We start from the raw sequence: 15,143 nt of genomic DNA, 5'->3' as shown, positions 1-15,143 counted from the left end.
TCTAAGAGGGGTGGATCTCTAGATTACTTCATCAAACAGATTTAAACAGTAAAGAGTTTGCCTTGGCAGATGTGTTTGCTTTTAATATATGAGCTATAGCCTGGTTGATTCTTTTAAGAAAATAGGAGGAAAGCCCAAGTATAAATTTATTGCTGTTTTGAAAGTGAAGAACCCTTATAAAGATTCTGTGATTAGTGGGTTGACGTTCTTCATTTTCTTCAAAATCTGTTTCTTGTGGAGATGGGGAGAAGGAATATTTTCTATTCTCCCTATCCTAGATTTTACTTATTTAAAAATATACAGCACTGGAGGCCGGGTGCAGTGGCTCACGCCTGTAATCCCAGCACTTTGGGAGGCCGAGGCGGGTGGATCATGACATCAGGAGATCGAGACCATCCTGGCTAACACGGTGAAACTCCGTCTCTACTAAAAATACAAAAAATTAGCCAGGTGTGGTGGCAGGCACCTGTTGTCCCAAGTACTCGGGAGGCTGAGGCAGGAGAATGGCGTGAACCTGGGAGGTGGAGCTTGCAGTGAGCTGAGATCGCACCACTGCACTCCAGCGTGGGCGACAGAGCGAGACTCCATCTCAAAAAATAATATACATCCCTGGAGAGTATATACACATAATCCTAAGACATACACCAGTAGGGCAAAACCACATTGATAACATGAGTATCCAGTCCCTTCCAAGCACTGCATTAATGCAACATCTGCTCTAGCCAGGCTTTAACATTGCATAAATTAGCTATTCTTGTCCCTGCCTGCATGCTGTTGTACATGATTCTGTGTCTACTTGGATTTATTATCACCTATCAAAACCTTGTCTGTCCTCTGTTGAATTGGTAATGCATTTTTTGAGTATCTGTTGGATGTAACAAATTATACCAATCTCTTGGGATTTAAAGATAAATGTAAGATTGGTTTCTGCCTTAAGAGTATTTCCTAATCTAGTTGGGGAGATAGATATGCATAATTAGCTATAATATAAGTGAAAATGATCAACTGACACAAATAGTGCAAAGAAGTGAGAAAAAGGGACACTCAGAAATCAGAGAAAGGCATAGTAGAAATGACCTTGAAGCTCTTTGAAAGACAAGTTAAAAATGTGAACCAAAAGGAAGTAGAGCATTGCAGTGTGAGGGAAAATCATGAGAGGGGCTGGATTTAGGAAATAGCAAAGTTGGTCATGTGAAAAGCATGGGGGTGAAATATGATAAATAGGAGGTGAAGTTGAGGTATGTTGGAGCTCAATAGAAGGAGATATTGAACGTTAAATCTAGATAGTTTGGTTTGATTCGGGAAGCAATGAGGAGGCATTAAAGGCTTTTAAGCAAAATGATGAAATTTAGGAAGGCTACAAGATAAAGAATTATTTAGAGAGGAGAAAGACCAATGGCAAGGAAGTGTAAACTGTACATATAGCAGGTGGATTAAAAAGGTATAGATTGGAAAGCTATTTAAGAGGCAGCAGATATCTGATTTCACCCTATCCTCAAAATGAATGTTTACTTGTAACAGTGAGTCACAACTGGGTAACAGACATTGTGCTAAGTGTTGGGAATACAAAGGTAAATTAAAGCACATTTTTCAGTGTTTACAGTTTCACAGAAGGAGACAGACATCTAAATGGGTACAAAAATGTAAATATTGTGATTAGTTTCTGTAATAGATGAATTACATGAAGAGATAGGAGTTCTTCCTGTAGGCATCAAAAAAGATCTCATAAATGAGCTAAAACTTTACGTAAAAACCATATCTTATTTTTCCCCTGTATCTAGAATCAAGCTTGGCAAGCAGCAAACATTTAGTAAAAATGTGAAGATGGTCTTGACTTATGATGGTTCAACTTATGATTTCTAGGCTTTACAATGATGCCAAAGCAGTGTGCATTCAATAGAAATGATACTTCAAGTATCCATACAGCCATTCTGTTTTTTATTGGTAGGTTAGGTATGGTAAATGCATTTTCAACTTACAGTGTTTTCAACTTATTATTTGTTTGTTTATTATTTTTGTTGAGATGAGGTCCTGGTATGTTACTCAGGCTGGTCTTGAACTCCTGACCTCAAGTGATCCACCTCAGCCTCCCAAAGTGATGCAATTATTAGTATGTGCCACTGTGCTCAGCCTAAACTCACAATGAGTTAATCTGGATATAATTCCATCGCAAGTTAATGAGCATCTGGATTATTGATGTGTACATGTTCTCCAGCCGATAAGGTTGGAGGTAGGGGTGTGATAGCTCAGTAAGCAACAATATGACCCACGAAATAGCATGTATGTATAGAATTATTATTATTATTATTATTTTGAGACGGAGTCTCCCTTAGTCACCCAGGCTGGTGTGCAGTGGCGCGATTTCGGCTCACTGCAAGCTCCGCCTCCCGGGTTCACGCCAATCTCCTGCATCAGCCTGCCTAGTAGCTGGGACTACAGACACCCGCCACTGTGACCGACTAATTTTTTGTATTTTTAGTAGAGACGGGGTTTCACTGTGTAGCCAGGATGGTCTTGATCTCCTGACGTCGTGATCCACCCGCCTCGGCCTCCCAAAGTGCTGGGATTACAGGCGTGAGCCACCGCGTCCAGCTGTACGTATAGAATTATGCAGTAAGATGTTTCAGAGACAACTGAGGTTTTTGCTAAGTGTTGCCACTGACTTAAATGAAAATATTAGAATAGGGATGGGGTGAAAAGACAAATTGTGTTTTCAACCAAATGTCAGCAGAACAATTAATGGGATGTCCTATAGAACACTGAAAATGTGGGTGTGCAACTTAGGGAGAGGAATAGATAGGCATGTTATGTTGAGGGCTTATCTTTGTGCTGTGACACCAGGAAAGGTGGGGCTTGCGTGTCTGAGACCAAGCTGGCCTTTTTTTATTTTCTCCTTGCTATGGTTTTAATGTATTCCCTTTCAGAATTCACGTGTTGGAAACTTAATCTCTAATGCAACAGAGTTGGGAGGTGTGGCCTTTGGGAAGGCGGCTAGATTATGAATGGATTAGGCTAGCATGAAAAAGGATGTATGGGGGTTGGTTCACCCTCTTCTGATCTACTGTCACGTGAGGATTCAACATTCATCCGCTCTTGCCGTTCTGACTTCCACCATGTGAGGACACAGTAAGGCACATACTAGATGCAAGTGCCTGGATCTTGTACTTCCTGGGCTTTGGAACTGTGAGAATTAAATTTCTGTTCTTTATAAATCACCCTGTCTGTGGTATTCTGTTATAGGAGCACAAAATAGACTAAGACACTCCTCTTCCCCTTTGTTAAGGCCAAGGGTCTGGACTTAGGTTACATATCAGGTTCATTAAGCAAATAAAGAAATACATTGCGAGGCCGGGCGCGGTGGCTCATGCTTGTAATCCCACCACTTTGGGAGGCCGAGGCGGGTGGATCACCTGAGGTCAGGAGTTCAAGACCAGCCTGAAAAACATGGAGAAACCCCGTCTCTACTAAAAATACAAAATTAGTGGGGCATGGAAAGAGAATCGCTTGTACCCGGGAGGCGGAGGTTGCAATGAGCTGAGATTGAGCCACTGCACTCCAGCCTGGGAAACAAGAGCAAAACTCTGTCTCCAAAAAAAAAAAAAAAAAAAAAAATTCCTTGCAAGTAACGGGGGCTGGGCGCAGTGGCTCACGCCTGTAATCCCAACACTTTGGGAGGCCGAGGTGGGTGGATCACCTGAGGTCAGGAGTTCAAGACCAGCCTGGCTAACCTGGTGAAACCCCGCCTCTACTAAAAATACAAAAATTAACTGGGCATGGTGGTGGCACGTGCCTATAATTCCAGCTACTCAGGAGTCTGAGGCAGTAGAATCACTTGAACCTGAGAGGCAGAGGTTGCAGTGAGTTTGGCCATTGCACTGCAGCCTGGGAGACAGAATGAGAATCCATCTCCAAAAAAAAAAAAAAAAGAGAGATAATGGGAAAGGGGAAGGCAAGAATAAACCCTGTGATATTCAATTGGAATTGGAAGTATCAGAGTGAATTCATGGTATTTAATATACACAGTGAGAGAGATGAAGAAACAGTTACAGCTGTGTGGGCACATATGCATATATATTTCCTTTTCCTTTTTCTTTATTTTCTCTTTTTTTCTTTTCTTTTTTTTTTTTTTTTTTTTTTTTTTTTGAGACAGAGTTTCACTCTTGTTGCCCAGGCTGGAGTGCAATGGTGCAATCTTGGCTCACCACAACCTCTACCTCCCGCGTTCAAGTGATTCTCCTGCCTCAGCCTCCACAGCAGCTGGGATTATAGGCATGTGCCACCACACCCGGCTAATTTTTTTTTTTTTTTTTTAATAGAGACGGAGTTTCTCTGTGTTGGTCAGGCTGGTCGTGAACTCCCAATCTCAGATGATCCGCCAGCCTTGGCCTCCCAAAGTGCTGGGATTACAGGCATGAGTTACTGTGCCCATCCCATATTTCCTTATTCTGCTGAGAGGGTCTAGATGCACTGACAATCTAGTAGCAATGGCACATATAACACCCAGATCTTGGTTTCTATATCCCGTTCTTCATTAAAAGAAACTAGGGCTCCTTGAAGAAATTACTGATTATAAGTCTGGGTCAGGATCAATGGAAGATGAATCTGGAACATCATGTTGCATCAGAAAGGAAGTATTCACTGGGCTTGGTGGCATGTGACTATGGTCCCAGTTACTTGGGAGGCTGAGGTGGGAGAATTCCTTGAGCCCAATAGGTTAAGTCTGCAGTGAGCTGTGACTACACCCTAGCCTGGGCAACAGAGTGAGACCCTGCCTTTAAACAAAAAAAAACAGCCTGACCAACATGGTGAAACCCCATCTCTACTAAAAATACAAAAACTAGCCAGGTGTGGTGGCACGTGCCTGTAATCCCAGCTACTGGGGAAGCTGAGGCATGAGAATCGCTTTTTTTTTTTTTTTTTTTTTTTTTTTTTTTTTTTTTTTGAGAGGGAGTCTGGCTCTGTGGCCCAGGCTGGAGTGCAGTGGCCGGATCTCGGCTCACTGCAAGCTCCGCCTCCCGGGTTTACGACATTCTCCTGCCTCAGCCTCCCGAGTAGCTGGGACTACAGACGCTCGCCACCTCGCCCGGCTAGTTTTTTGTATTTTTTACTAGAGACGGGGTTTCACCGGGTTAGCCAGGATGGTCTTGATCTCCTGACCTCGTGATCCGCCCGTCTCGGCCTCCCAAAGCGCTGGGATTACAGGCTTGAGCCACCGCGCCCGGCCGAGAATCGCTTTAACCCGGGAGGCGGAAGTTGTATTGAGCCGAGATCGCGCCACTGCACTCCAGCCTGGGTAACAGAGTGAGACACTGCCTCAAATAAATAAATAAATAAATAAATAAATAAATAAATAAATAAATAAATAAATAAATAAATGTGCTCAAACAACGAGGGGCCATATCAGAAATGCATTGACTCTAGCTTAAAGGAGTTCCCAGATTCAGGAAAATTTGAGCATCAAATGATGATAGCAACAATGTAATCCTTTGAGTGAAATAAGAATCTATGATCCCATACTGATACAAGTGAATAAATAGGGAAGAAGGAAACATTCTGTTCTATGATAGAATGCCAACCAATAAATGGAATGATGGAATTAGAAAAATCAATTTGAAATCATTAGAGTAATAATTATTTAGGAATCATCAATGGATGCTAAATGTGGTGAGTGAAAATTTCATGATAAATAGGAACAGCTACATAGCCTCAAAGAATCTCCCCACAAATTACTTATTTAACATGTATAAAATACCTGTTAATGCCAGAAAGAAACCTGGCTGAAACCATCTTAATCAAGTGATACAAATTAATATCACCAGTAATGAAACAAATCAATGGTGTTTCCTGACACACACCAAGAAGAGCACAGCATCACTTCTGTGGTATACTCCTTCCAGATATACATAAATCATGAGGAAATATCAGAGAAATCTAAACTGAGTGACAGTCTATAAAGTAAATGGTCAGTAATCTGCAAAAATTCCCCTTCTTTCACACTGTAGCACTACTGCAGATTAAAGAAAACTAACTGAATGTGACTCATGATCCTGGTTTGGATCCTGGTCCAATAAAGGACATTATTGGAACGACTGGCAAAACTTGAAGGACATTTGTGGATTATTTGGTAGTGATGTATTAGTGTTAATTTCCTGATTACGATGTGGTTATATCAGTGCATGTCCCATACTTAGGAAATAAAAACCAAAGTATAAATTGGTAATGGGGCATTATTTCTAGCTTATTCTCCAATTAGAGGATCAGGGCAGTGAAATGTTCACAAGAGTCTTGATGAAAGGTGTATAGGAGCTATATATGATATTTCTGCAACAATTATATAAACTCAAGATTACACCAGATTGAAAAGTTTTACAAAATGGTATTGTCCACAATGTCAGGTACTATAAGGAGGTTAAGGAGGATGAAGACTAAGGAAAGAAGGCTGTTGGATTCAACACTGACCAGAACATTCCGTGGTGTGACAGAAGCAGTCACTGCAGGCTGAGAATTGAATGAGAGACAAGGAAAGGTGTGGAGGAAAAGCCATGTTGAGAAGTCTGTTGAATAGAAGAATGAAGGCAGGACAATAACCTGCAGGAAAATCCAGGAGAGGGAGTTTTGTTTTCAGAATGATGAGAACTTGTTTATGTTTGCAGATTAAAGGAAGTGTACCTGTTGCTGCAATACAGAGGTACAAATTGAAAGAATAATAATTGATGGGGAACCAACCGGGAGCCCTGGGGGAAAGGAGATGGAGAATAAGATCAAGATTCTAGGTGTAAAGGTACAACTTGGAGAGAATCTCCCACTCCCTCACCACCACTCCAACAAAAGGCCCATTTATTTCATTATTCCATCCTGTGTCATGTAGCTACCATGAAATTTAGATGAAATTGACCCTACTTTCAGCTCCAGGAGTGAACCCCAGTAGGTCTAATCTCCCCTACTTTTGTGATTTGTATAGTAACCCAGATCTAAACCAGTCAGTACATGGTAAACATCTTCAACCTAGGGAATGATTTAAGGTTTGTGTCCAATCAGCACAAATCTCAGTACTCATTAGATGTTTATGAGATGAAGCACTCTCTTTCTGGGTGTGAATGAAAATGCACCATAGCGCGGGTGCTGTCACTCACCATATAATAAAAAGGATGGATGCCACCCTGAAGATGAGATGTGTACTCTGAAGGAAGAAGCAAGAAATGTACACAGGGCATCAGAGTCTGAGTCCTGATGGAGCCATACATAAAGCTCACCCTACCCCTGGACTTTTAGCCAATACACCTCTTTTATTATTTGCTCAGTTTGAGTAGGCTTTTTGTTACTTGTGAACAGAAACATCCTAACTAATAAAGGATGAGACAGTTGTCCTCTAACAAATGGTTCAGAGAGGCGTAAAGACAAAAGTGTTGCAATAGGGGCAAAATCAAGGATTCCTGTTTTCCACGTCTAGGGCATGAAATCGCTCTCACAATGCAATCCCCCAAAAGTCTCCAAATTCCTACTGTACTTATTAAAATACCACATATTCTGACTATGAAATGTATCTCAAGTTATTCTCTATGCATTTTGTATGCATACCTAAACAGACTGTAGACTCCTCACAGGGAACGCTTATTTCTTTCTACAACTGTGTACCTGACCTAAGACTGAACATATGGCTAGGAAAACCCTGGAAGCTCAATCAAGATGTATTAAATTGTGCTGTTACCTAAGTGTTCCCCCAAAACCAACATGTAGCGAGGTTGTCCCCACCTCAATTTTGGATCTCCCCAGTCACAAGGACAATGCTATGGTTAGCTTTGCACAAGGAAAGAAATTAAAAAAAGAAACATGTGTTTATCAAAAGCCATACCAGTTACTATTATACTTTTGATTTGTATCTTTGTATTGTATCAGTGTATAGGTATATTTCCCTTAAAGACTACATCTCCATATTTTGGATACATTCTTACAATGTATCCAAACTAACTCATTTACTACTACTCTATTGCATTTAAGGACAATAAAAGAAGTAAAAATTCAGGTTAGATGAAACAATTTGGAATATATCACATCTTGAAACCTCTGGCCAGGCCCAGTGGCTCACACCTGTAATCCCAGCACTTTGGGAGGCCAAGGCAGGTGGATCACAAGGTCAAGAGATCGAGACCATCCTGGCCAACATGGTGAAACCCCGTCTCTACTAAAAATACAAAAATTAGCCAGGCGTGGTGGCGCGTGCCTGTAGTCTCAGCTACTCAGGAGGCTGAGGCAGGAGAATCACTTGAACCCAGGAGGCAGAGGTTGTAGTGAGCCAGGATTGTGCCACTGTACTCCATCCTGGCAACAGAGCGAGACTCCATCTCAAAAAAAAAAAAAAAAAAAGAAACCTCTGAAAAATATTATATCTTGCCAAGCATGACTCATGCCTGTAATCTCAACACTTTGGGAGGCCGAGGCAGGAGAATCTCTTGAGGCCAGGAGTTTGAGGACAGTCAGGGCAACACAGTGAGACAGTGTCTCTACAAAAATAAAAATTAAAAAATTAGCTGGACATGGTGGCACATGCCTGTAGTCTCAGCTTTGGGGAGACTGAGGTGGGAGGATTGCTAGAGCCAGGGAGGTCAAGGCTGCAGTGAGCTGTGATTACGCTACTGTACTCTAACCTGGGCATCGGTCTCAAAAAACAAACAAAACCATTCTATCTTTCAGCGAAAACTTGTTTCCACCTGAGTATGTAGTCTGTTCTTCCTAGAGCAACAATAACAACAAAAAGCTTATCTCTCCTCACAGGGAGAGATCTGTGCCCAATCACCGGTGTGCTGAAAATATGCCCACTCTTTCCTACGCCTCACCATCCATAGATAATGTTCTCCAACGCCAAGAAAACGTGAGTCATACACAGTTTTGCAAACTGGTCTTTCAGCAGACATCTGTCCAATTTAAACCACTGAAACTGCAAAAAAAAAAAAAAAAAAAAAAAAAAAAAAAAAAAATTTGAAGCTTCTTTGGTTTAATCTTTTAGTTGGAGCTCCAAATAAGTAATGAGAATATCATGTCTGGGAACAGTCTCACTGACCATTGATGACATAATCCTTTATGAGACAATATTTACATTTGTCCCTGAAGTTTTCAACCGAAAGTCAGAAAGGGATCCAGAATAAATGATCAAGTGATTAAGATCCATCTGTTTAGTTGAATGAGAGAGTTAACGTTTCTATACAATTAAGAAATAGAATGTATTTTATGTCTGGTCTGTATTTTAGGGAATTGGTGTCTTATTTTTAACTAATATCTAGTTATGGGTCCCAACAATACCCAAACAACAGTTTTACTATTGTGAAAAATAAATAATTGAATACTTTCTGCAAGTATAATGTCTCCCCTCCGCCCCATCAAAAGTGATGCAAATGATAACTCTCAAGTGCCACAATGGGCAGCTGGAAATAGTTTCTGTCCAGCACCAATCTGCAGTCTCGTAGAATTGCACAATGAGTTTCTTCTGAGTTCAGAAAGGGGGTTGGGGGACGTGTGAAGTCACAATGCAGTAGACTTGCATATCTCTGTCTATGTGAGCATTGTGGGAGGCTAATAAAGTGGTAGGTCCGTTCCTAACACGGTTTGGCTTTTTTGATATTACACTCTAGTGTCTGAAAACTTTTACTCTTAAGGAGCAGGACTCTGTAACTAACTGACTAAGTGCCTAAGGCCTAAATGTCATTTTGCATACAAGGTTGTCAGCCAAGCCTTCTGCCTCCCAGGAGCCCAGTGCTAGAGTTAATTTACACGCAGCAGTGAGAAAGTCTTCAGAATGTTAAAATTGTCAGCTGCAACTTTCAGAGGAAGAAAAGTATGAGAGGTTGAGTCTTAGAAGTAGCCAGCCCAGAGTTTGAGTTTGTTGGAAGAAGCAGTTGCAGAAGGAAAGGGGAAAGAGCACTGAAACAGAGTCTCAACTCCGCCATTGGCTAAGGCCCTATCTCGTCCCTCTTCAACTCTTGGTATTTTCATCTGTAAAATCTGGATACTGGACGGGCGCAGTGGTTCATGCCTGTAATCCCAGCACTTTGGGAGGCCGAGGCGGGCGGATCACGAGGTCAGGAGATCGAGACAATTCTGGTTAACACAGTGAAAACCCGTCGCCACTAAAAATACAAAAAAAATTAGCTGGGCGTGGTGGCGGGCGCCTGTAGTCCCAGCTGCTGGGGAGGCTGAGGCAGGAGAATGGCGTGAACCCAAGTGGTGGAGCTTGCAGTAAGCCGAGATCGTGCCAGTGCACTCCAGCCTGGGTGACAGAGCAAGACACCATCTCAAAAACAAAACAAAACAAAACCTGGATATTAATGCCTTTCTAGCATATCCTACTGGCTGTAGTACCCATCTAATAAATAATGAACATAAAAGTTCTTTTAAAAATGCAAGCCACTGTATAAATGTGAAGTATTGTAGTAGCACACGCCTGTAATCTCAACTACTCAGGAGGCTGAGGCAGGAGAATCAGTTGAACCTGGGAGGCAGAGGTTGCAGTGAGCTGAGGTCTTGCCACTACCCTCCAGCCTGGGGGACAGAGTGAGACTCCATCTCAAAAAAAAAAGACTGTGGATGTTATCTTGAGATGGGGAATAATCAAAAGCTTTTTAATGGGGGATGAGAGTTGGGATAAGCAACATGGTTCAACTTCTAGAACGGAAAATACGACTGCAATAGATAGGGATAGATTGAGGGGGCAGGATGGAAACTAGGGAAGTCTGAGGACACGGAGGTTAGGAGACACTGCTTTTCAGTCTAAATCTAAGGCTGGCCAGGTGCGATGGCTCACACCTGTAATCCCAGCACTTTGGGACACCAAGACAGGAGAATTGCTTGACCCTAGGAATTCGAGAACAGCCTAGACAACATGAAAAGACCTCGTCTCTGCAAAAAATTTTAAAAAGTTAGCCGGGTGTGGTGGTACATGCCTGTCATCCTGGCTACTCAGGAGGCTGTTGTGGGAGGATCACCTGAGCCCAGGATGTCGAGTCTGCGGTGAGCCATGACTGCACCACTGCACTCCAGTGTGGGTGACAGCGTGAGACCCTGTCTCCAAAAAACAAAAACAAAAACATCCCTAAGTTTACAGTGATCAGTCCTACTTGGCAAGCTGTTCACTCTTGTTTCTGTGTACTAAATATGCCTGCCATATGGCGAGAATGCAGCCAAGCCAAGGAGATGGAAAGTGCAGATTTTAAATCTACTGGAGTCAAACAAATAAGTAACAAGGGGATAAGAACTACAGACCCTCACACACAGTAGGGCAGGTGCCTCTCCTTCTTCTAGGCTCCAAAGCTAAATGGGATAGGGGTTCCTTTCAAAATTTTTCTTTGGAGAATTACATTTGAATTATGACATCTGGAAATGAACATTGAATGTGGAAAAAAGTTTGATAACCTTCCAAGAAAGTCACTTAAAAAAATAATGGCTAACCCTTTTTTTGTTTGTTTTTGAGATGGAGTCTCGCTCTGTCGCCCAGGCTGGAGTGCAGTGGTACGATCTTGGCTCACTGCAAGCTCTGCCTCCCGGGTTCACGCCATTCTCCTGCCTCAGCCTCCCGAGTAGCTGGGACTACAAGCGTGTGCTACCATGACTGGCTAATTTCTTTGTATTTTTTTAGTAGAGACGGGGTTTCACTGTGTTAGCCAGGATAGTCTCAATCTCCTGAACTCGTGATCTGCCCACCTAGCCCTCCCAAAGCGCTGGGATTACAGGCATGAGCCACCACGCCTGGCCAGTTAACTCTTTAAATGCTACTTTTTACCTAGCTGGTCTTTCTCCTAACCTTTTAAAAGTCAAACCAGGCACAGTGGCTCTAACCAGGAGCGGCTCTAGGCAAGAGTGGCTCGTGCCTATAATCCCAACATGTTGGGAGACTAAGGTAGGAGAATCGCTTGAAGCCAAAAAGTTCGAGACCAGCCTGTAGAGATGGTGAAATCCCATCTCTACAAAAAATTAGCTGGGCATGGTGGCACGTGCCTGTAATCTCACTTACTCAGGAGGCTGAGGCAGGAGAATTGCTTGAACCCGGGAGACAGAGGTTGCAGTGAGCTGGGGTGGTGCCACTGCACTCCAGCCTGGGCGACAGAGTGCGACTCTGTCTCAAAAAAAAAAAAAAAAAAAAAAAAAAATGGCCAGGCTTGGTGACTCACACCTGCAATCCCAGCACTTTGGGAGGCTGAGGCGGGCAGATCACCTGAGGTTGGGAGTTCGAGACCAGCTTGACCAACATGGAGAAAACCCATCTCTACTAAAAATACAAAATTAGTTTGGCATGGTGGTGGGTGTCTGTAATTCCAGCTGCTTGGGAGGCCAAGGCAGGAGAATCGCTTGAATCCAGGAAGCGGAGGTTGTGGTGAGCTGAGATCATGCCATTGTACTCCAATCTGGGCAATAAGAGCGAAACTCTGTCTTTAAAAAAAAAAAAAAAAAAAAAAAAAAAAGGTGCTGCAGTCTTGAAAGAGAAAATTGGACTTAAACAGTTAAAATAAACCTAGTGCAGTGGATCACACCTGTTATCCCAACACTTTGGGAGTCTGAGGCAGGTGTATCGCTTAAGGTTAGGAGTTTGAGACCAGCGATAGCCAACATGGTGAAACCTCATCACTACTAAAAATACAAAAATTAGCCAGGCATGGTGGTGGGCGCTTGTAATCCCAGCAACTTGGGAGGCTGAGGTAGGAGAATCATTTGAACCTAGGAGGCAGAGGTTTCAGTGAGCTGAGATCAGGCCACTGCACTCCAACCTGGGCAACAGAGCGAGACTCCATCTCAAAAAAACCCCAAAACACCAAAAACGCCAAAAAAAAAAAAAAAAGTTAAAACAAAATGGTAATATGGAGATCTGTACTGCCAGCCCATGTGGGTCCGAGGCCATTCTCCCCTACCTCTCCGCCATTCCTTTTCAGTTAGATATTAATGGTATAAGCCAGGCGTGGTGGCTCACGCCTGTAATCCCAGCACTTTGGGAGGCCAAGGCGGGTGGATCACAAGGTCAGGAATTCGAGACCAGCCTGGCCAAGATGGTGAAACCCCCGTCTCTACTGAAAATAAAAAATTAGCTGGGCATGGTGGCATGCGCCGGTAGTCCCAGCTACTCAGGAGGCTGAGGCAGGAGAATCCCTTGAACCTGGGAGGCAGAAGTTACGGTGAGCCGAGATCGCACCACTGCACTCCAGCCTGGGTGACAGAGTAAGACTCCATCTCAAAAAAAAAAAAAAGAAAAAAAAGATTCCGTCTCAGGTATTAATGGTATAAAGGCTTCATGTATTTTTTTTTTTTAACAAAACAGGGCAGGTAATTTTACAATATATATAATGCATATTAGTAGACTAACAGAAGCAGTGTTAACTATTCCAAGATACGATTTCTGTTTGTGAAGGAAGAATAACTGCAGCCCTAGGAGAGGGGTCAACATCTTTGACGACTGACTTCAGTGGGTGGCGGGTTTCTCAGGTCCAACCCCGCATCCACTAACTCTGTACCTTCTTAACTCTTTCATTGTCTGGGTTTATGTCTAAGTTTGTTCCAGGTATCCAGAATGCCCACAAGAATACCACAGGTTCTGGGAGAGGAAGGGGATGGCAGATGTTAACCTATTTCTACGGAGACTTACATAGGGCTAATGGAAACGACATCACACTTAGCTATTCCCTTGCTCGTGGGAATACTGGATTTTTTTTTTTTTTTTTTTTTTTGAGACGGAGTCTCGCTGTGTCACCCAGGCTGGAGTGCAGTGGCGCGATCTCGGCTCACTGTAAGCTCCGCCTCCCGGGTTTACGCCATTCTCCTGCCTCAGCCTCCGAGTAGCTGGGACTACAGGCGCCCACCACCACGCCCGGCTAGTTTTTTGTATTTTTTTTTAGTAGAGACGGGGTTTCACCATGTTAGCCAGGATGGTCTCGATCTCCTGACCTCGTGATCCACCCGCTTCGGCCTCCCAAAGTGCTGGGATTACAGGCTTGAGCTACCGCGCCCGGCCAGGGAATACTGGATTTTTAAACTCTTTTTTGCTGTGTAAGTTCATTATTCATGTTATCATTGAATATTCCACTTTAGTTCACTATATTTTTGAACATTTTTACCCTCACCAAATTATTACTTTTAAATAGTATTACATGATTTTGAATATTGAGTATTTCAGGAAGTCTAAAAGCTTGATTGGACTGATAGATATCCACTTCAGCCCGCATATCAGAATGCTCAAATATTTTTACAACCAGAAAATAAATCTGTTTGAGTTCACTGAACAATGTTATCAAATGAGGGCCTCATCAAATCAGTATCCTCTTCTGCTACTATCTTTTCCCCTCTTAAACACCAGCTCTGGCCCAGAAGCACTGCTAGCTCTTCCTCAAAACTCCTCTCAAGTGACCAGAATTTGCCTTCAGCTTTGAGGGAAATACTTAAGCAAAGTGTTTCCAAAACTATCTTCAACATGGTGGCATTAATCAAATACATACCTTCTCTCGTGATCCTTTACCTGTTTTTATACTGGATGGTTTGTTTAAAACTAAACAGTCCCACCTCTCTACATTGTCACTTCCTGCCGATAGAGAATACATTGGTTTACGTTACATTTCCTCTTTCGTGGTTGTGCAATGACTTCAACTAACTATGAACAACTTTAATGCATTGGCAAAGATAGAATGGCTTACTTCCTCTCTCTAATGGTTAACTGTTCCTTGACAGAATTAGTCATTCTCTTATTGTATTGTCCTAGCACTTAGATTTCATATCTGATGCATTTGCCAAATTATCATTACATATTAACTTCCACTAGTCCTTAAGGAGGAGTTCCATGTTTCTTCCTGTTATGTGTGTGCTGTGTAGTCCCGCGTGGCTTGGCATTTAGTGGATACTCAGTGTTTGTTAACGTGAATGAATCTTGAGGGTTCCTTGATTATTATAATCAGGTAGATACTGGTAGCTTTTTCAGATGGTCAAAACCAATTAGTTTTCTTTTTATCTTTTTTTTTTTTTTTCTTAGAGTTAGGGTCTTACTCTGTCCTGGCCTCAAGCAGTTCTCCCACCTTAGCCTTCCAAAGTGTTGGGATGACAGGCCTGAGCCACCACACCCAGCCTGAAACTAGTTTTTTGTCTGCACAATGCATTTTTTTTTTTTTTTACTGATTTCA

The sequence above is a fragment of the Chlorocebus sabaeus genome, chromosome 26, assembly GCF_047675955.1.
Source record: "Chlorocebus sabaeus isolate Y175 chromosome 26, mChlSab1.0.hap1, whole genome shotgun sequence".
Lineage (NCBI taxonomy): Eukaryota > Metazoa > Chordata > Mammalia > Primates > Cercopithecidae > Chlorocebus > Chlorocebus sabaeus.
This window is presented reverse-complemented; position numbering follows the sequence as displayed.